Below are 23,155 nucleotides of genomic sequence, written 5' to 3'. Positions count from 1 at the left end.
TCATACCTACAGGATACTGTGGGGAATCGAGCAGCAAGATATCTGTTCACATTATATTTAAACTTCTGCATGCTAGTATTAGGGAAGCAAAAAAATAGGGAGGTTATTTCAAAGTCTAGCAGTTCAAGGGGAAAAAAAAACTATCAGAGTAGCAATGAGTTTTTTTTTTTTTTGCTACTTGTCTGAAGTAGGTATGTTGAGGGGATACAAGTGCTATGAGTTCATCAGAGCAAATTCCATTAAAGTATTTGTAAAACAAGTACAGGGATGCAACATAGCGGTGATATGACAGAGGTTGGAGCCTGGTTGATAGTGTGGGATCTATTAGATTTAAAAAACCATCTAGGTACGGATATCCAAGCTACCATATTATTTAGTTTCCTGTTTCATTCATTAGGAGAATTCAAGTGCCATGATTTCCCTCCCCACCCTCTACTTAAGATGCAAGGAATCATATAAAGCAGTTGCCATAGCAACAGAAGAAAGTTCAACAAGTATCAAATGTCAAGTAGCAAAGTTCGCTTTGTACACAAAGAATGGGAAAGAAGCAGAGATCCAAATGCAAATATTTGAATTGAAAGCCATGTTTAATTTCAGAAGAGTTTTCAAGGGGTAGCTATGCTGTATAAGTTCTGGGGATAAAAAAGAGTACTCCATGAGTAGCTAATCTGGATGAGTTCTTGTGATGAAAAAGAGTTTCCGATGAGTAGCTAATCTGTACAAGTCCAGATATGAAAAATAAGAGTTTTTGGTGGGTACCTGATCTTGAACTTTGAAAGTTTGCAGATAGACGAGAAAGATTTTTCTCACATGGACCTAAAAAATTATGCTGGAATTCTAACAGATCCTGTTTTTTTTTTTTATGGAATCATTCTGGTTGGTTGTTAGCAGAACAGAACTATATTTGATTTGCCAATTCCTATCACTAGTGTCTTCAAATAAAACCTTCCAGCTTTCTCCAATCATATCCCCTTATTATAATCAAAAAAATTGCAACACAAACTTTTTGGCATTTTGAAAGTTTTCGCATGAAAACTTTGTTTATCATACAATATTGTTTCTTGAGTTGTGGACATCGAAATTGATTTTTAACAGCCTTGTTATGCTCACAGTTTCATACTTTCAATTTTGTTTTTCATATTGCCACACGAACTTAAGGTTAGTATTAACTGATTAAGTCACAGGGTATCTAAATTTATTATTGAGTTAAAAACTTTGTGTTATGACTAAAAATGGGTTGGAATACATAAATTGAAAGGAAAATGTCTTTGATATACCCAGTTATGACAGAAGTAAAAAGACACCTCACAAAACTGATTTGCACATGTTTATGGTTTCTGTTTCCTGATTTGACGGCCAGAACTTGGAGCCGGATAAAGGAGCAAGAAAAGTTTGAATCATCAATGTTTTATACTAATGGACATTTTTATGTGTTTCAGATATCAACGTACAAGGTTCATGCAGATGTTCAATGTCCACTTTCAAGGACTTTTAAAAGCTTTTCAAGGCTTTCTCCAGACAAAATTCAAATTTTAAAAACAAAATGTGGTGTATAAAGAATGATATGATAAACCAAAAAAAAAATTTTTTATATTTATTTCGATTTTGAATTTCACTCCAGCTACATCCATAAAATATATGGCTAACATCAGGTAGTTTTATGATAAAGGGGTGTAACTCTTGTATAAAGAATAAAAAAAAATATGATACAATTTCAGAAGAATGTATTTATTTCGATTTTATTCTCACTATTTTAATTTTGAAAAAGTATTTTAATAGTATTTATTTCGATTTGATTTTTAATATTCTGACACAAATTATAATATATAATATAAAGAATACGATTTTCAAGTTAATAGAAATAAGGTCCTTTAAAGACAAAGCTCCAAATTCAAAGCTTTTTCAAGCCTATGCGTATCCTGATATATTATCAGGAGATATTAACTTACTTGTACTTGAAACGACATTCACCCTGGAGGAGTTGAGTCGGCTTCATGAATATGCACATCTCGTATCGCTGCGGCCCAAGCCCGGCGATCGGAGGCAAGATCCCGAGTGAGCAACAGCCAGTCACGTCTCCAACGAGACAGGCCATAGATGAGCAGGCCCGAAATAAGCTCAGCGTCGGCTTTGATAGTCCCGAGCCACGTTCTTAGCTGGCCACCGACACGTTTTTTCCAGCCGAGTAGAGGATGTGGGGAGATAGCCTCGTGGATATATATCATTATTAGATATTAAGTAGCTAACTCCCAACTCTTATTTATCCTACACCTTTTCAGTCTTATGCCATATCTTGCTTTTTTTTTCACTCTAAAAATTAAAGATAAATAAAATCTATCATATCATCTTTTACGTATGACATGGGTGAGAGAAACATTAGAAACTTCAGAGGAGCCATATTGGATATTCCGACTACTGTTCTTCTTACAACGTTTTCGTCAATGTAATTTTCAACTTTCTTCATGTGTATTTTGTCAACCTCTGAAATCTTTGTCAAACTTGGAAATATGCATGGAATTTCGAACAGAACCCTTTATTTATGTATTCATTTTTTTTTTTTTTTTTTTTTTGCAAACTGTTATCCCCATCTTCATAGTTGTTGATTCCCCACGTTTTGGCAAATTCATCTTCTGGTCTTCTTCAAGTGATTAACCGTGATGAATAAGGATGCTGAGTCTTGTAACTGCCTTCCATAGCTGTTGTCTCACCACATTTTGGCCAACTAATCCTCTGCTTTGGGTAGGATTGAAACCGTTATCTTCAGCTAATGTTCACCTAGAACTGTAGAGACTCAACAGCTCAATCTACTGCGCCACAGGCCCCAAAGGTAGAATACGCAAATTATAAAGCCTCATCTCAAAGGATTTCAAAAAATAAAATAAATAAAAAATACCCTTTTTGCATGTATTTTTTTATGGAAATAGCTTCAGACAAGGCATGAGACCACTTGATGTAAGAAGCTAAGAAAAAAATATTACTTCAAGGTCAAAAACTTGCCAACAATAAATGTTAGATGGAATAGGTTCTGACCCAGAAAACAATAATTCTTCCTTCTTTATTAGAAACATTGCTGACAGAATGTGAGGACTAAGGGAAGCAAGTTACATGGCTGCTAAAAGTTATTTTCTACTTTCCTTAATTCACGGTGGTAATGTGCTCGTGTTCAAAATTCTGTGTAGATTCCCCGAGTTTAACAGAAAGATTTCAGAGTTGAATAAGATACACCTGAAGAAGGCCATAGGTTACATCAGCCGACACGTTGTGCAAATAACTCAAGATGAGAACAGTAGTTTGAATAATCCAAATATAAATTATCAATTCTCATCAACAATTCCGAAAGAGCCAGGTTATAGCTTAATATGAAGGTGGACTACAACTTCAACTATCGGCAAACCTCGGGATTCCACTTAACTGAGTGATTGTCTAATTCATCAGAGAGGGAAAAGTAATTGATACCTCATAATCTAGGTCAGACTTGGAGATCTTCAATGTTTTGGAATGGAGGGAGGGGGGGGCATATTGTTGACTTTTTAGAGCTATGTGGATCAAAAAAAAAAAAAAATTACCTAGACGTGTTTTATACTGTTTTGCTGATTAGCTTTGCTTTTTAATAAAATTGGTTCTCCCAAACCTCATTCTTTTAATCATTTTCCAGAACAAAAAGAAAACATTACACCATTTTCACACATTTCCATTTTTTAAAAAAAAATATTTCCTGCGTGTTTTTGTTTTCTATAAGAGCTCCGCAGGCCAGATTAAAGGCTTTTGCGGGCCAGATTTGGCCCGCAGGCTGTAGTTTGGAGACCCCTGACGTAGGTCAATAAGGACCCTATGACAGCAATCTTCATAAACAAGACTGTATATCTACTTCTGTTACATATTTAATATACCTTCTATCTGAGCGCTCTTCGTTGTAAGTGGTGAACTATTTCACCTGGCGAAATGACAAACGTCAATTAATAAAATCTTTGGCATTAGGATTTACTCAATGTATACGTGTGTCAGAGGTCGAACTTAGAGGTCACACGAGTCCATCAAAGGTCAAACAAAACTCATCTATAAACATTGGAAACAATTGGGGGTGGGTAAATGGTTTTACGCTCAGATTATTTTTTTTTTAACAGAAATTATTTTTTTCAGGAAATCGATTATAAGTAAATTTTTGTTTTTTAATGGAAATCATTCCAGACAAGACATGAAGCCATTTAATGTAAGGGCCTTAAAATAATTACTTCAAGGTCAAAAACAAGCCAACAATAACTATTTGATAGACAGATTCCAACGCAGAAAACAGTAATTCTTCTTCCTTTGTCCGAAACATTGTTCATGGAATGTGAGAACTAAAGGACAATAGAAAAGAAGCAAGAATTATGTGGCTGCTGAAAGTAAACCTAAGATTCACTTTCTACTCTCCTAAAATTGAAAATTAGGTGAATGAGTGGGGTCTGCATTATACATGTTCTATTCATGAGTTTAGATTAAAAATGACAAAATAATTCTTTCACTACTTCAGTCTATATAAACACATGCGAATCGTGGTTTCTCTCTCTCTACACCTTCTCAGGAGTTAAAATCCAGTGAGTATGAAGTCGATTCACAGTTACATCTACTACTGATGATAAAATCACTAATGTGGTCCTAATATCATTTAATGGCAATAAAATAAAGACTGTTGGACATTCATGATGGAAACTTGATGAGCAAGTCAAGAACAGACTGAAATTTATTTGCAGCAAATATGGTTCGAATGCAGAAAGGATTATCAACTTTATTAATGATTCTGTGGGTAGCATTTGGGGGAGGGTCACTCTGTACTTGTATTTATTGCACTACTCGTGCAGTCTACGGATCGTGCTGAAATAACATTTAGAAAGCCATTCTTAACATAAGGAGAGCGAGGTGTCTTTATTCTGTACTTTCATAAACAAAAGATACCGTAAAAAGTTGGTTAAACTTGAATCCCCCCCCCCAATAACACAGTTCATAAATTGCACAAGTACCTTTATTGTTTCTAATAAAAATGACAAAATAATGCTTTTAAAACTCCCATCTATATCAATACATTACTCCTTCCTCACTCCTTGCTTCCTCCCTTATCTTTATCGCTCTGTGTATTTCAATCCTTTCTGGATAAATACCGAGATTGACAAAACATACAAAAATGGACGACAGCAAACATGATACTTATGCAGAATAAGGACAGTGTTATCATTGGAATTTTACAAGCAGTTATGTAAAACGATGGAAAGTGCTGGACAGAAGTTTTGCGATTTTTTTTTTTTTTTTTTTTTTTCATGTAAATGCTGGTGAATATTTTCAATCAAAAATATTATTTCTGTTATTACAAATATAATTCAATGATAAATTCATTCACGGCAGCTTTGCCATTTAACAGCATTGGCAACCACAGCTTCCCAATGCAGACGACTATCCATAGCCTGAAACAGCTCAACTTTTGATGATGATCCCGCCCAGTCGATCAAGTTGTCCATCAAAGTGCGCCTTGATTGACCTTGCTTTTTTGATCCTGGCATTCTACCAGTCAATACCAGATTTTCTGTCTTTTTGATAGTAAATATATCCGAAGAACATCATTTGTCTTTTTATAATAGTTTCCATCAGCATTCTTTTAGTGCATCTAGATCAAGTCCATATTTCATCATTAGAAATGTGATCTTTCCAAACGACCCCTCACGTTTGTCTCAAAAAACAAATTTCTGCTCTATTAATGAATTTCTACATTTTGGGGCAGATAGTCCAGCTTTCGCAACCATATGATAAGACGAACCAAACATATGCCTTAAGAATATGTTGTCTAGTCTTGAGTGTGATGGCATTGGATCATAATATTGAGTTAAGTTTGATAAAATGCTTGTTTCCTCTAAGCTATATGTGATCTTATATCACACCACAATCATCCTGTAGATGTAATCCATGATCCAGGTAATTGAATTTATCCACCTGAAGTAGCTCCAATTGTTAAATCACACGTAGGTATTACTTCTTTGCCAGATATCACTATACTAAAAGTCTTCTTTGCATTCAGGTTTGAACCAAGCTTTTCATTCTCATTTATTATTATTTCTAGAAGTTTCTGGAGATCTTTAGATGTTGCAAGAAGAACGGTATTATCCACATAACGTAAATTACTTAGTTGGCATCCACCCACGGATATCCCAGATGATAAATTACTTAGAAAAAAAAAAAAAATTGTTTTGAAGAAAAGAAAATGAATAATTATTGGACAATTTTTATGAAACTGCAAAAAAAAAATTAAAGTTCAAATCAAGAAAAAACACTCATTGTAAGATAAGTTTCATGAACAAATATTCTTTCTTTTTTTTTTTTTGGACAAACAACTAATAGCAAACAAAATTTTTAATTATATTTTTAATTTTTTTTTTGTTCAAAATCAAGATAAATATTTATTTACTTATTTATTTTTTATATATCATAAACCAATGATAACAAATAAATGTGTCCTTAAATGACATTATATGCTGCGATTCCATTGACTCAGCGTTTCGGTACTTTTCAGCATTATACATACACTCCCCAGAAAATTCTTATAACATGATTCCACATGAGTACTGCAAGTATTTATAGACGGCAGCAGTTAGGTTTATAAAATCATAAGACACACACAAAGGACGGTTGGAAAAGTAACACATATCGCAAACGATTCCGTTTCCTTTGCAGATTCTATTTCGTTCATTGTTGACCCGAGGTAGCAGAGTAAAGAAAAGCGCAAGATGCAGAAGATTACAAAATCTGCTCATCATTGTCTGCCGTAAAAATGGTGCGCTAAGCTGTTGTATTGACTGACCACTTAGAAGATGAAGAACATGCATTTCTCTCTTGTCTCATCTCTTCAAACGTACAATAGGATGAAGAATGGCACACAAGGTTGGCAAGAGCAGGAATCGGATTAAAACATTTTTAGAAAATGATGCTCTTTTTTCTTCTTCAATTGTTTTTTAGTCTTTGCAATTTATCTAAAAATAAGTTTTTCCACAAAATTTGCATCAAATATGACAATTATATATATATATATATACACACACACACACACATATACATCAGGTTAAAAGGTACTCAAGAGGAGTTTAATGAGGTTATTAAATTTTATTAATCTTGTTAATTTGAAAGTGCTCAATAAAAGATTAGCAAGACATATTTATTAATAAAAACAAATTTACATGGTCATGGCACTAGACATACTCATATTTTGGACAAATGGTTGGTTAAAACTAGAAATCTTGTCAGGCGACTTAATAAATGGTTGCTTTCTACAGAAGAAACCAATCCTCAACTGAAATATATATATATATATATATATATATATATATATATATATATATTGTTAATTTACATACCAGCTAACACAAAAGAAATCAGTCCACAATCATGATTTCTTTTTTATATTAATTTCTTTTCAGGAAAATGTTTATATTTACATAAGCATCTTACATGTGTTTCATTATTGTGCATATAACTGATGCTGCTATCACAAAAATCAGAGAAAGAAAAATGAAATGTTATAGAAAATAAAATATAAGTAAATGAAATAGAAAAGAAAAAAATAATGGTTGCTTTATAGAATGAAAAACAAATTCCAGAAATTCGAAAACACTAAAATATGATATCCGAAGAAAGATATCCCCACTGAGTTGCATGCGGAAAACATTCTACAGCGCCATTTTACATTTAATTGGACAGAGAGGATCAGATAATCAAAAGTTTGAACTTAAATAGAATAGTAATGGACAAGTCATAATTCAACTTGAAAAATAAAGGCAGTCAAGTCAAATTTATGACATTATATATTTGAAATAGTGCAGATATCATATCAGCTCAATGTAAAACCTTTCAGATCAAACAGAGCTATTGTAGAGCTAAATTGAAATACAATTTATATTATATACATATTTATATCAGTTCCATGAATTCAAAATCAACAAAACCTTCTGGCATACGATCGTTTCTACGATGAAAGTATTTTTTTTAACACACACTAATAAGGAAATAAAACACTGAAGGTAAAGTTAAAGAATCTACAGTTAGTTCATAAGGCTAAATACAATTTTTGAAGGCCAAATTTGCAAAAAAAAAAAAAAAAAAAAAAAAAAAAAAAAAGGCCAATCTGGCAACTCTGGACAAGAATATGAGAGTGAACTCCCTTTGATGAAACTTTGTTTGCAAATATCATAATATATGATCATTGTTATAATTCTGTGAGAAAGAAATGAGTAAATTAAAGACCGTCTCTTACAATGTGATTTTATTATTTGTATTGAACTATGTAGCACAATATTACTTTCTGAGTATTTGTTAGTACTTATTAATTTATCTCATTTGGGTCAGTTCTATATTTAAAATACAATGGATACTATTGCTATAGAAATGTTTATAAACTCCTCTTTGCTGCATGTTATTGGCTTTTCTTTACAAAAAACTAGTTTTTTTGCATTATCCAGAAAAATATTAGTTTTATCAAAACATATTTATTGATTCAATATATTTCTCATTCTGTGGAATTTCCATGGGTCCTGCTAGTAATAATAATAATAATACTAATAATAATAATAACAATAATAATAATAATAACTAGCAGGACCCGTGGTAATTCCACGGTAGTTAAAATCTTGTAAAACATATCAATAAGAAATTCCTTATTGTTATCTTACAAAAATGAACGTATGGAAGCAAGTAGAACAAACAAAGAACTGTAGTTAAAACTTTTATTGATGGCCAATGCGATCGTAACTGATGCTGTTGATATTGTCAGGAAGTGCTGGTGATGATTGAGGCGGTGACAGGGACATTGATCAGCTGCTTGGAGTGAGAATAGTGGTCAGTCAGCAGGTTCTGGGGAGTCAGACTGTGAATTTAAAAAAAACTGTGTGACATTGTTGACATCGATTTTGTGAAAGTTCTGATGACCCCAAGTTGTTTAATATTTCAGGACATCTTGGATTACATGTATAGGTAAGGAATAGGTCTGGCTTTCCATATTTACAGAAAACTGCCATTGCATCTTGATACAGTTGTTGAAGATTCCTAGGACTTCCTGTAAATGAAGATGGTAGAATAACTGCTACACCAGAATCGCCATCTTCATTCCTTGCTAAATGATCCATTAAGCCAGAATATTGAGCAGTTCTTGGTTGACTTTGATAACTTTTAATGAGGTTAAATAAGCAACCGTCAACTTTTGCATATGCAATAGACTTTTCTATTTATTTTAAATTTTATTCAATGAAGATTTGGAAATTCACAAATATTTTTTAAGTCGAATTAGTGATATAGATTTCAATTAATGCATCACAACTTCCTGATAATATAAATAGAACACTTTGAATTTTCTGTACAAAAGTTTTTTCCATAAAAACATTGTAATCTGTTATAGTGGTGGGACGATTAATCGGAATCGGAATCGTTAATCGTAAGAATCGTGTATTTTGGGAGGTATCGGAATCGGAATTGCATCGTTAAAAAATATCTTAATTTTCCGATTCCTTCATTACGATTCTTTTAGTCTGATGTTGAAAAAAAGAAAAAACATTTGATATTTCTAACCGCAAGAGAGAAATGTAGCATGTTATAAAAAGAAACCAAAGAAATTCATTATTAACAGGGCAATGCTTAGTGCCCCTCCCTTACAAGGTTCATTCATTCAGATCTATTGTAATCAAAACTACAAAAGAGTTAACTTGAAAAGAAGTATGCAGGGCTCTACATTGCGAGTAAAAATAAAAAAACGCTTATCTTTTTGGACATTGTTTTTTTTTTACTGGCAAATCTTCTAATACTGAATGAAAATGCTTTTTCAACTTATATTTTCTTAAAATAAAACGAGCAAAGTCAAATTATTTAAACGGTAAACGGTTTAATAGAACAATTTACTTTTTTCTTTTTTTAAAAGAAGGCTTTTGAAAGAAATATCTCTAAAATGAAATTGATCACGTATTATTTCGCAAAGTTTTGACAGTTGTCGGCTTCGTTTGAAGTTTCAAAAAAATCGACCCTATACCTATCTCTTCCAAACCTAAAGTTATTAAATAACCCCTTCGTTAATTCAAGGGTAATTAATTCAATTCAGTCAAGTTTTTTTTTTATTTCATTGAAATAAAATCCATTTTTTTAATTTTTTTCTCCAGAAAGATAAAACCCTGAATTTGATTATATTAAAAGCAGAATAATATAATCTTTTTTCTAGAATTTTAAATTGAAAATTAAGTGTTTTGCGCAGTTTTTTGCCGAACGAAAAAGAAATTAATATATATATTTTTAAAAGGTTTTGTAATCAATTAATTTTTATGTCTAAATAATATTTACGATTAATTAAATAATTTCATTTTAAAAAGTATTTATAAATAGAATTTTACTTAAGACTTATAGTTTAGCAATATTTAACCGCATCAACCATGTGTGAATTGAACACAGTCAACCAAAAAAAAATTCAAAAGAAAATGCATATTTGCATTTCATTATGTAAACTTTTATACATTGGTTTCAAAAATTAAATTCTATAAGTTTTTTTTGTTAACTACCGGTTGGTACAATTTACCGCCCCATCCCTTTATATTTTTTTCTTTTTGTCTTTTTTAGCAGATTTTTTTTTTTTTACACAGTGATCACCACTTATCAAGGCCCGGAAGCCGCTTAGGGATAAGGGTTATTGCAAGTACATTACGTTAGTGTGGAGATTTGATGAAGTGTTTAATTAGGGGGCGGTTCATTAGGAATTTGTTAACATTGGACTTGAAGACATCCAAGTTGTAGTCTGGAGGGAAGCAGGCAGACGGAACAGAGTTCCACAGGCGTGCAGTTCTAAGAAAGAAGCTTTGTTCATGGAATCCGCGTTTTTATTTAGGCACAGATATAGAGTGGGGGAAATTTTTCACAGTGGATTCAGCTAGACGGGTGTTTTTCGTGAAAGATTAACGAGGGGGACCATTGATTAGAGCTCAGTCGAGCACCTGCCATGAAAATAATGATAAAGCAGAGACAAACTCACAACATCACTTCTGTGAGAAAAAAGTTGTAGGAAAAGAGGCTACGAAGTCTATTTTGAACTCTGTCAAGGCAGGATAAGTCCTTTCTAGCAGCTCCTGCCCAGATGTGGCAACAGTACTCCATCCTTGGACATACATGGCTCTTATATAGATAGAGAATTGCATCAGTAGTGAGATATCTTCTGGAGTGGTAGAAGGATCCCACCATCTTTCCAGCGAGCTTGGCAACAGACTTGATGTACGTGTTCCATTTCAGATCAAGAGTAAAGGTCAAACCCAGAAGCTTGTCAAAACACGGGGCCTCACCCAGACGAGAGCCATCCATCACAATTGATGCCAGCTGGGGATCAGAGCGTTGATGATGTAAGGATAGGAGTTTGGTTTTGGATGTATTAAAGGTAACCAGCCACATCTTCCCCCACTGAACCACGCGCTCGAGATCAGAGGAGAGAGAATCCGAGAACTTTGTCATTTACAGCCTTTGATGTGTTGCCGTAGATGGTCGTGTCATCAGCATAGATGTCAACAAATGATTTAAGTATGTGTTTAGGGAGGTCATTGATGTAGATCAGGAAGAGAGTTGGGCCCAGGATTGAACCCTGAGGGACTCCAGCATTTATATTGCAGGCCTCCGATTTTTGTCCATCTACCACTACTCTTATGAGCCTATCGGAGAGAAATGATTTAATGATTGAGAAAACATTTCCAGTTATACCGTAGCTGGAAATCTTGTGAAGTAGACCCTTATGCCATACCTTGTCGAAGGCCTTTGATATGTCAAGAGCAACTGCCCTAGAAAGGAAGCCTTTGTCAAGAGATTCACTAATCCTGTGGGATATAACCGTCAGCACATCTGCGGTAGATCTTGCAGAGCGGAAACCATATTGTGTGTCACTAAGAAGGTTATTCCTGCTGAGGTGGTTGACTATTTCTCTATTTAATATGGATTCCAGCAACTTACTCATAACACACAGGAGACTTATTAGTCTGTACTGAGAGGGAGAGGACTTATCACCTGAATTCTTAAATACAGGGCAAACTGATGAGGTCTTCCAGGGGGTTGGAAAGCACTTCTCCTTAAGGCAGCGCTTAAATAGTTTCGTAAGTATGGGAGCAAGTTCTGGTTGAAGCTTTTTTAACACTATAATTGGGATGCCATCAGGGCCAGTTGCCTTACTAGAATCTAGGTTCTTGATTAGCTTGGCGACCTCATGCACGGATATTTGTATGTTACCTAGCTTGTTCTGTGTTGTAGGAGGAAATATGGGGAGTTGATGGCCTTCGTCGCATAGGGTAGAATTAGCTGCAAAGTTCTTTGCAAATAGTTTGGCCCTGTCTGACGCTGACGAGATGACCTCTGGTCCATTGATAATGGTTGGGATAGAACGCACAACGCCAAAGTCCAAAAAAAGTCTTGCATGGAAACTTTTTGAAGTTGATGAAGATGATGAGTTGAAAGCCATTTGCAAAGTCTGTCAAATTAAAATATCGCGAGGAATAAAACCATCTAACATGACCGCAACCAACATGTTAAAACATTTAACTATGAAGCATCCAAATAAATTGGAGGAGCAAAATAAAAAAGAAAAGGAACAAAAAATTACCAACTAGTCACTCAGAGCAGTTTTATTAGTGAGGGTAGAAATCGCAGTGTCTTTTTTTTTTTTTTTGCCTACGTCACCATCTAGGTGTCACCAATTTTTTTAACCCACCTTAACTTCAAAGAGTAAATACAATATATACAACTAAAAAAATAATTTTTAAAAATGCTTATTCTATTCATGAAAAATTCTTTTAACTAGAAATTAAAACTTAGGTAAAGATAGCTGACTGACAGCAACAGGAGCACTGGTTAACTACTGAACCACGTGGAAAGGTGTGGGGGGGGAGAAAAAAAAGGAAATTAAATGATGATAATAAATTATGATAACCGTCTTTGAAAGGCACTAAACTCCTAACATTTACTTTTTTAAAATTTTAGGCGGCACTCCCCGGCGATTTTAAAGCACTCTCTCTCTCTCCAAAAAAAAAAAAAAAAAAAAAAAAAAAAAAGATTTAATTTTTAAGTTTGGGAAAGATATATTTATTATAACCAAATTCTTGTATGAAGACTGGATCTACTTTATTGGACGTTAATTTGTGAAATAAGTAATTTTTCAATGTTTAATGTTTTTAAAGTTTCAATTATCAATTAATTTTTTTAATTGCGTTTATTTTTCAATTTATTTTAAAAAAAACAGGGTTTTAAATGTATTTTTCAAGGTAACAAGCTTCGAAAGAAGTCTAATAAAAAAACATCACTTAATTTTTAATTTCGACAACCCTGAGAATTTAATTATTAAAAAAATATTGAAATGTGACATTTTTTTATTTAACATTTCTATTAGTTCAATTAATTTACTTTCAATAATTCATTTCACTCAACAAACTTCACCATTTTTTTTTAAATCTTTTTCTGTAATTTTGGTAATTCTGTTTGCTCAATTTTATCTAGTATTTCATTTGTTTTTTATAGTGGTATCATTTTTATATGTGTTCCTTTGATATACCCTATTTCAAAATTAGTTTGGCTAAACTTATTCTTCACGTTAGAAACAACATGTAAAAGCAATGAAAAAGTAAGAAAAAATAATAGGTGTTAACTACTCCTTGTGAATTATGGAGGTCTGAAGAACTGCCGTCACAAATACAACTATCAATAGCCAAACAAAAAATCGTTTTTGAAATTCCTTTAATTGTAACTTTTCGCTATACCTACCTTTTTGGTATAAAACACAAAAACTTTCTATTAATGATATTTCTCATATATGGTCGTTAACTTTGGAAAGGTTATTTTGTATCTACGGCGCCATGTCACATGGTATATTGTTTTTTTTTCATTACGCACGTTCATTTATAAATTATTAAATTAAATATTTATCTTTTTTATATTTAATTAGTATATATTTTCTTTCTCTTCCGCTATATTTTTTTATTTAATTCATTAAATCTGTTAATTATGAGGACCAAAATAATGAATCGTGTGTATTTATTCTCTAATTTTCTTGTTTTTGTTCTGTTATATAAATTCTATTTTATTTGTTTTTTTCTCTGAAGGATAAATTCTATTTTCTTTGAGTTTTTTTTCTGTATTCCAATTAAGTAAAATAAATTTTCTCTAAAATAAATTTTGCTAAGTTTTCCGTTTAGTTTACTATATAATAATTTTATTTAAACCAAAACACGACGGTGTAGACATAAAATATCTCTTCCAAAGTTAGGGAACATATTTGGGAACTACCGACCATAAGTATAAAACTACCTGGTATATTTCAAAACAATAATTCCCTAGGAATCGGAATCGTACTCGGTATCGGAATCGTTAATCAATATTTTCCTGGAATCGGAATCGTATAAAAATTAGGAATCGTCCCAACACTAATTCAGACTCTTGTGTATTACATGCATAGAAAATGAAGTGTTTCTGTAAATCTTACGAAATAGTTAAATTTTGATTTTTCGATAATCAAAATGATGTGAGGTAGGTTAAACAAACTGTACACTACTTTTTCATCAAATTATGAATTTTAAATATAAGGAAAGCGATTTAAAAAAAATTTTTTTCCAAAATCATATTTACATCCAAGTTAATTTTTAGATTCCATAGCTGTTCCTGATTGTTTTCATAACACTTCACGGTAAACAATATTCTTAGTATATGTTACACCACGCTTTCTGACCTGATTATCATCTCTATGCAGTTGCATTACCTTAAATTTCACACTGTGCTTAGATAGAGCTCTTGAACATGCCACATACAGCTGACCATGAGAAAATACAGGTTGTTGAAGATATATACCAACCTTATCCAAAGTTTGGCCTTGTGCTTTATTGATGGTCAGTGAATATGCTAATCGTATTGCAAACTGTATCTGATGAAATGTCAATGAAACATTTGTATCACTTGGCTTTAACTTAATTCTTGGAATGATAACTGTGGAACCTCTATTAGATCCATTAATTAAAATAGCAATGATGCTGTTTTGATGATATTCTTTTATTTTCATCCTAGTTCCATTACAAAGTCCTTGATTTATGGATAAATTTCGCAGTCGCATTACTATTGCCCCTATTTTCACATTAAGTCGGTGAGGTAACATTCCAGATGGAGTTAATGAATTTATGAACTCGATAGGATAATTTTGAAGTTCAGCATCATCATCGGAGATGTAATCTGCACTTAAATATGTATTTATGCCTCCGGGAAGATTATTTAGAATTTCTACATTTACTGTTAAACATTCTGTATTTTTTAGAGTCATGATGATTCAATTTTCCATTTCTTGAGGGCTGCAATCAAATATTTCTGAGATTAGAGAACCATTACATACCGAATAGTCAGGAACATCTATGGCATCTACAGGAACGTCATTAAGACTGCTCGTTAGTGCACCATTACAAAGATGAAAGAGCCATCTAGAAAACTCCTGTTCATTTATGTTAGTTCTGACGTTTTGTGTTAGTTGTAATTGACTGAAATGATGCCACAATGGGCATCTTTTAAGACAGGTGTCTATAATAGATGTAGGTGATCCATGTGGCACTACTGGCAAAATTTGCCTGAAGTCACCTCCAAGTATGAGGAATTTTCCACCAAATATTTTATCGTTACCCATTATATCTTGTAAACATCTATCTATAGCAAGCAGTGCATGATTAGGTATCATAGAGGCTTCGTCTATGATGAATACCTTTACCTTTCTCAAAAAAGAAGCATGCTCTGATACAGGAGAAACGTTACAGACACCGGTTTCTGTCAGAGGTACAAGTAGTTTGAATATACTGTGGAGTGTTTTCCCTGAAGTTAGTAGTATTGCAGCAATGCCGCAGTGGCGGTTACAGTACTGCTGGAGGTGAAGTAATCATATAACATGTTGAATAAAAAGGTTTTTCCTGATCCGGCTGGGGCATCTAAATAGAAGCAATTGTTGTGTGGGGCTTCTTTTTCAATTGCCATGACAGCCTTGATTATAGTATTAAAGACCTCTAATTGTTCATTGTTTAACAATTCAACATTAGGTCCGTTTGTATTTCGAGTCATTATCTATTGGAGGATCACCTGTTGGTTCAGGTAAACCCATTGCCTGGCAAGAAAAACCATGCTCATTAAATATTGCTTTTATCAAATGAATAACTTGGGGGATATGTATATACACTGGCCCCCGCCCTTTGCGGCTCGGGCGACAAGATCAAAGTGTAGTATCTGTTCCGACAGATACTGCAAGCAAAGACCATATGTGGGGGTAACCCCACATATCTACCTTGGTCAATGTAGGGGCAACTCTTCATACCAACAGTTCCTATCCAACTCCCATTTCCCACCCATCGGGAGCTGGTCCCCATTTCCCTCCCCCCTCCCTCTCTCTCTCTCCACATTAAAAAACGGCCTTGTGGCTAATTTGCTCAGTGGGGAAGCAAATAAATACAAACTGGGGGATATGTATAATATATCCACCAATCCACTACACTTTACCGTAAAATTCGGCTAAAACAATTGTTGACGAATTACCTCCTTTGAATCGATATCGTCTGCTTGTGACAATTGAAGCGAAAACCTTATTAGGTATTAAATGCTAAAACATTTTAATACAGCTGGCTAATTGGCTATAAAGTAAGTTATTCCGATCTTTGATCTAACAGTTTAATTTAAAAAAAAAGAGCTTAACATTTTCTTGTATCTTTTTTTTATATTAAGAAAAATGTAAGCATCATGCTGAAATAATAAAAATGCCATTCTTAATAAGGGGAGAAGGTTTGACTATTCTAAATCTTCACCTAAATAACCATTTAATGAAAAAAATGTTTAAAATGTTCTTGTATCTTTTTTATAATTTTTGTTAAATAAGAAAATCAATAAACTTTGATAACACTATTGTAAGAATCATGCTGAAAGCCATTCTTAATATGGGGAGGGGGGTTAACTATTCTGAAACTTTACCTAACAATGTAAAAAAAATAAGGGAAAAATATATGTATGAACAATAAATATTTCTTCAGTTAAATAAATTATAGTGTAAATCTTTAAATAAGGAATAAATATTTATTTAAACCATAATTATTGAAACAGTATTTTACTGCATAAAAAAAAACGGTTATGGGGAGAAGGGTTAACTATTTTTAACCTTCACCTAAATAGCGATTTAATGAAAAAAAAATTCAATGGTCTTGTATCTTTTTTTTTTTGTATAATTTGTTTTAAAATAATAATAATAAAAAAAAAACTTTGATACCGCTATTGTAAGAATCATGCTGAAAGCCATTCTTAATATGGGGAGGGGGGGTTAACTATTCTGAAACTTCACCTAACAATGTAATAAAAATAATGGAAAAAATATATGTATGAACAATAAATATTTCTTCAGTTAAATAAAATATACTGAAAATCTTTAAATAAGAAATAAATATTTCTTTAAATAAATTAAATTGTAAGTAATGAAACTAAGTGTTTTATTTCATATTAAAAAAATTGTCGTGTCCATTTTTTATAGTATTTAAATATGTATGATCTGTCGGTGGGCATTAGAAGATGATGAATGCCTGTAAAAGAAGCAAATAAAACAGACAAAACATAAATAATAACTATGTAAACAACGTGAAGATGTATAAATGTTACAAAATTACTCGATTCGGCATTAAATAACACGAAAAAAGATTGATATGCCGTGAAACAAAAGCAAAACAGAACAAGACGTAAAATATGTTTGACTATGTTTCTCAGTGTATTTGCGAATGGTGACTTTGGTTATTTATTTAATAAAGTCATTCTTGACTTTTGTAACATTTATTTCGAAACATATTTTTTGTTGTGTAAATAAAAAGTAAATAAAAAAAAACATAAAGTGGCACAGTAAACAAAAAAAAAAAAATATCTAACTCGTAACGTTAAATGTAAAAAAATATATTTATTACTGAATAAAATAGAATAAACGTTCCTACAATAATAAACAGAAGGCATCGTTAAAAATGTAAGTAAAATACTATTTAAACTGTGGAACGATACCTTCTATGCATAATTGCCTTTAAAATAATCCGGAACCATAAATAGACAGTTATTATTATTTTTTGTTTTTTGTTCGGGAACTTTTGGGAAATAAAAGGGGTTACTGATTTTTAACTGATAAAGATTGAACAATAAAGGGAGATAATTCACATTAATTAATGTTTGCGATGATGATGACGCGTTTCATTAATTAATGTTTGCGATTATGATGACGTGACACCGTACGTACAAGCAAATTAATATATAGATAATAAAAAAAAGAATATAAAGCTATAAAGAATAGCCAATATGTTCTATTCAAGAAATGGAACAAGCTCGCGGTTTGTTTACAAACAAACATTTGAGCCCTCTACGAGTGGCGGACGGATGTTTATTTAAATAGACATTCGGACAGATTAATTTCGGCCACCGATTCCGTAGTCAGGGGGTTAGAGCTGCCAACTGTCATCACGACGGTTGTAGGTTCGATCCTCGGCTTGGGATAGGTGTTAGTCTAGCGACACTGATGAGTTGTGAAACAACGAAACAGGTCTGTATGTCGATGACTAAAAATATATTTTATAATATTAAAATATACATTAAATGAAAGATGAGGAATAAAAGTTATATATAATTTTATTATATCATCAGAACCATAAGGAAAAGTTAAGGGGAAAATTAAGAAAAAAACATTTGAAAAAAAAAAAAGTTTCTTTTTTCTTAATTTCCTCCTTTAATTTTTCTTTATGGTTCTGATGATATAAGAAAATAAAAAAGCATATATATATATATATACATACATACATATATATATATAAAGCTGAATTCTGTGTGTGTGTCTGGTCACGAATAGGCTCCCATATGGTTGGCTATTTTAAAAAACTGATTACATATTTTTTGTTTGTTTGTCAACTGTTTCACAACTGCGCATGCGCAATCGTTCACATGACAGTTTCCTTATGTTAAGAATGTTTGAAAACTTTTTAAAGATTGTGGCAAGTTGGCCTAATGGTTATTGTACTTGACTCACTGTCTTTAGGTTTTGGTTTGGATCTTTTTTTTTTTTACAAGAAATGAATTTTTAAAAAAAAAACATAATACTTGTATGGCACATATCTCAACTTTTTTCCGCTTTCTTTACTTCATTTTTTTTTAAATGAATTTAATGTTACGGTATTTGTTTCTAATAAATAAGAAATCTGCATTAATTAAAATATAATAGTTATGCATATTTTATGACCGAACGGCCTGCCAGTGTGCTATAAATGTATTTGAATTTATTCTCACTAGTTATGAAAATATGTATGGCAATTAAGTTAAAATCTTTTGTGCTTCAGCCTCTGTAATCACTCGTCAGGCGAAACTAAATCTCTACACAGTTTTTGTGTAGCTTAATTGCCATTAATGTATTTTCAGAAATTACTAAATAGCTCTACTCACATATTGAGCACTGTAGAAGTAAATACTGAAAATCAATGCATAAAATATATGACATACTTCTAACGAAAACATCCAATCAAATCAGAGGGATTTAATAAAAAAAAAAAAAAAACTAAACTATGAATTGCACCAATCTATAATTGACTTGTTTTTGTTATTGTGTCATGTGGAAAATGTTAGTGAGACTACATTGTGATGTCATAATAAACCCCTCTCTCTCTCTCTCTCTCTCTCTCTCTCCTCACTTCCTTTTTTTTTTTAATTGTTTACATTCTCACATACTCTCAAGGTACGGCATAATCATATTGACACGCTGGTTCCCGCTGGATCACCGAAGTTAAGCAACGTTGAACCTGGTCAGTACTAAATGGGTGACCATTTGGGACATCAAGGTGCTGTATGTGCTCTCTGCTTATCTCAGCTTTGTTTCCAGTCATCCTGGACTTAAACAGTACCAATTCAGAAGAGGTGTGGTTAGAGATTGTGTAACCCTTGCCTCACAATTACCCGTGCAGCTGTCCCTAACAACATCTCAAGTACTTATGCACAAATGAAGTGTGCCCGGTGATAAGTAAGATTACAAACAACATTAATATATGGATCTACTCGAAACAAGTACTGATGGTGAGCCCAGAAAAATGTCTTATATTTAAACCCTACACCAGCAAATACAGATTATGTTAACTAGTATGAATTTTGGGAGTGTTTTACTTAGTGCCTGTCAGGACAGTGAATGGAAATAGACCCAGTGCAACCAGCAAGTGAGTGATAGGGGTGAATGGTTAGTTACCTAGACAAAAGAAGCAGGTGTCGAATTATTAGATAGAAAGCAATACTTTCTTCTAGAACAAATTAATTTTGGTCTCTCCCTTTCTGAACAAAGTTTTCTCTTCAATAAAACCTTCAAAACTGTTAACAAGTCTTGTGTTTCCACAAAGATCAACAGTCATGAGACGATGCAACTATACAGATCAATAGCCACAGAGATGGGTAAGTGACGCTAAAAAGAATAAAGACTGCACATATGTAAAAACAGTCTTTATTAATTGATTTGTGTTTATTGATCGGTCACCATTGATAACCCCCATCTGCACAAGTATGCGTTTGTTGGAAACGCATACTTGTGCATGTTTATCTGCTCCACATGTACTCACATTATTGAACATTTTTATTGTTTATGAAAATGTTAATCTACTTTACCCCTCGACAATTTTAAAAATATCTAAAAGACTTTCCAAAGAAAATTTGTGATTAATAACCATTTACACAATTCAAATAGTAAAGATAACACAAGCTCATATACCATCATCGTATTTGGTTTTGCATGATGGCATATGTTGGACAGCTTTTAGAAAATGACTGACTTGAGGCAAAATTCACCTAGGATGGAACGGCCACCTTCAATAGAACAGTGTCCCGAATAAAAGCAAATCGCACAAAACGGTCGGCAGCAGCGAAGGTAGTAATGGGCAGCTCGTGCCGAGATAAGCAGCGAACACTGTAAATTTGTGGACCTGAACTATGTTCAGCATCAGCTTTGATATCGTGTGTAACTTCATCTTTGGATGGCTGCCCAAGCATTTTGAACATTTTTTTTTTTTTTTTTTTACAAAAGAATCACCACTTATCAAGGCCCTTAGGCCTCTTGAGGATAAGGGTTAAAGAGTGTACAGTAGTCAAAAGGACAATATCATAGTAATCGTTGATAGTGTAAATTTAGTAAATTGGATTACTTAAGGGGAACGGCTCATCAAGAACTTGTTTACATTTGACTTGAAGACATATTGTAGTCAGTGGGAAGGCAGGGACATGGAACAGAGTTCCACAGGCGTGTAGTTCTAAGAAAGAAGCTTTCTTCATTGAATCTATGTTTAGGTTTAGGCACAGATAAAGAGTGGAGGAAATTATTGACAGTGGTTTCAACTAGTGTTTTTCAGAAAAGTTTAGCGAGGAGGGGGACCAGAGATAAGAGCTCAGACGAGCACTTGCCATGAAAATAACGATAAAACAGAGACAGGCTCACAACGTTTTTTCTGTGAGAAAGAGGTTGCAATGAAGAAAAAAAGAGCATCCTCCACTAGGCTATGAAGTCTATTTTGAAGTCTGCCGAGGCAGGATAAAGTCTCCCTAGCTTGAAGTGGTTCTGGAGTTATTGCTTTATGGATAAACTTCTCCTTCAACTGGATGCAACTATTGCTATGGCATCTGCAGGGACCGACGCATTTACGGTCTCAGCGATACGAGTGCCTAGTATGCAAGCTAAGCGTTTTCGTTGTGGAGATGTAGATCACATCGCTTTTAGAAACTGACTTCCAAACTAAACTATCTTCATCCAAATCTTTAGTTCGCTTTCTTTCAAATCCATCCTCATCATTTTCCTTAGTCTTCGCCTGCTGACTGACCTTGCTGCCCTAACTGTTTTACATCTATTTGAAAAACAATCTTAGGATTTATTTTTTTTTATGAAAGGGAGAAGTTTTGCAGATTAGGGATATATGGATGAAAATACGCGGTTACATTAGTTAGTTTGCATAACTGGGCTAATTAGATATTCAAAGGAAAATAAATTTCGTAACAAATAATAGCAAATATTTCATTAAGCAAAACAGAATGTTAGAAACTAAATCATCAAATAATAAAAAAGAAATATTTGACACTAGCGGGGGTACCCGGCGTTGCCCGAGTGTTTGTTTCCGGGACGGGGAGGGGGGGGAGTTTTAAAAAATGTTATGGTAGGTAAGTAGGAAGGATCAAACCCGGAGTCATGAGTAAAAGTAGGAAAATAAAGTGTGAAAAAAAACAAAAAAAACATCTGCAACGTTAACAGTTCGGCCATCAAGAAAAGTCCATTCCAGTTGTTTAGGAAAAAAAAAAAACGACTACGGTAGGTCGGCGCGAACGTGAAAATATAATGTGAATTGTCCAGCACGCTAACCACTACGCCACAGAGCACTGCAGCTTAGTTTAGTGATTTTAAATAACTTCACATGAAAGAACTGCGAAGCCAAACCGGTGTTCTCTTCTCAACTGTTCCTTGTGAACGATCCCCAAACGGTGTTAAGTGGTGGCAGGGGGAGGAGGAATTTATTAGAGAGAAAATATTTTACCACTTCCATTGATCTTAACCGATTTTGGCCGTGACTTCTCAGCAGAAAAAGTATAGAAATCTAAGATTATCGAGGAATTTGAGAAATAATAAGCCTATAACACACCTCAGATATTGTTCTGCCGTTTGTGCATATTATATTTGCATGAAATATCTGGATTTTTAATCCTATTAATGTCAAAATCAGACGGGAAAAAATGAGTTCATTTTATTTATATAGAGATAATTGAAAACAATAGCATAATGGGTAGAATATGGTTAGGATATTTACAATAAACGGAAGTAATTATAGATAAATGAGTTTGGAATTTAGTATAAGCAAAATATATTAGGATATTTACAATAATAAGGTTTAATGTTTAACAATAACAAAGAATTAACCTTTTTATTTAATTGATTACATATGCAAGAAGAATGTTTGTTATATCTGGGGAAGAGTTTCCAGATCAGGAATTGAGTTTCAAGTTACCGGAAAGATTAGTCAGTGAGAGGTCATCACTTTACATCCACGGAATCTTATCAGACACATATAGCATGATTTAAGAAATCTAGAAGTGGTTGAAAACTCCATGG

The 23,155-nt window shown here is 33.2% G+C and overlaps 1 protein-coding gene across 1 annotated transcript in view; it reads right to left on the bottom strand.

The window, feature by feature from the left end:
* LOC145296127 (uncharacterized) overlaps positions 1-23,155 on the bottom strand; it is a 169,016-nt gene that overhangs the window by 122,057 nt on the left and 23,804 nt on the right. The gene's annotated exons all lie outside the window — the stretch shown is intronic.

This window comes from Euprymna scolopes, chromosome 16 (genome assembly GCF_053919585.1).
Source record: "Euprymna scolopes isolate OS-2025 chromosome 16, ASM5391958v1, whole genome shotgun sequence".
In the NCBI taxonomy this organism is placed as follows: domain Eukaryota; kingdom Metazoa; phylum Mollusca; class Cephalopoda; order Sepiida; family Sepiolidae; genus Euprymna; species Euprymna scolopes.
This window is presented reverse-complemented; position numbering and strand designations above follow the sequence as displayed.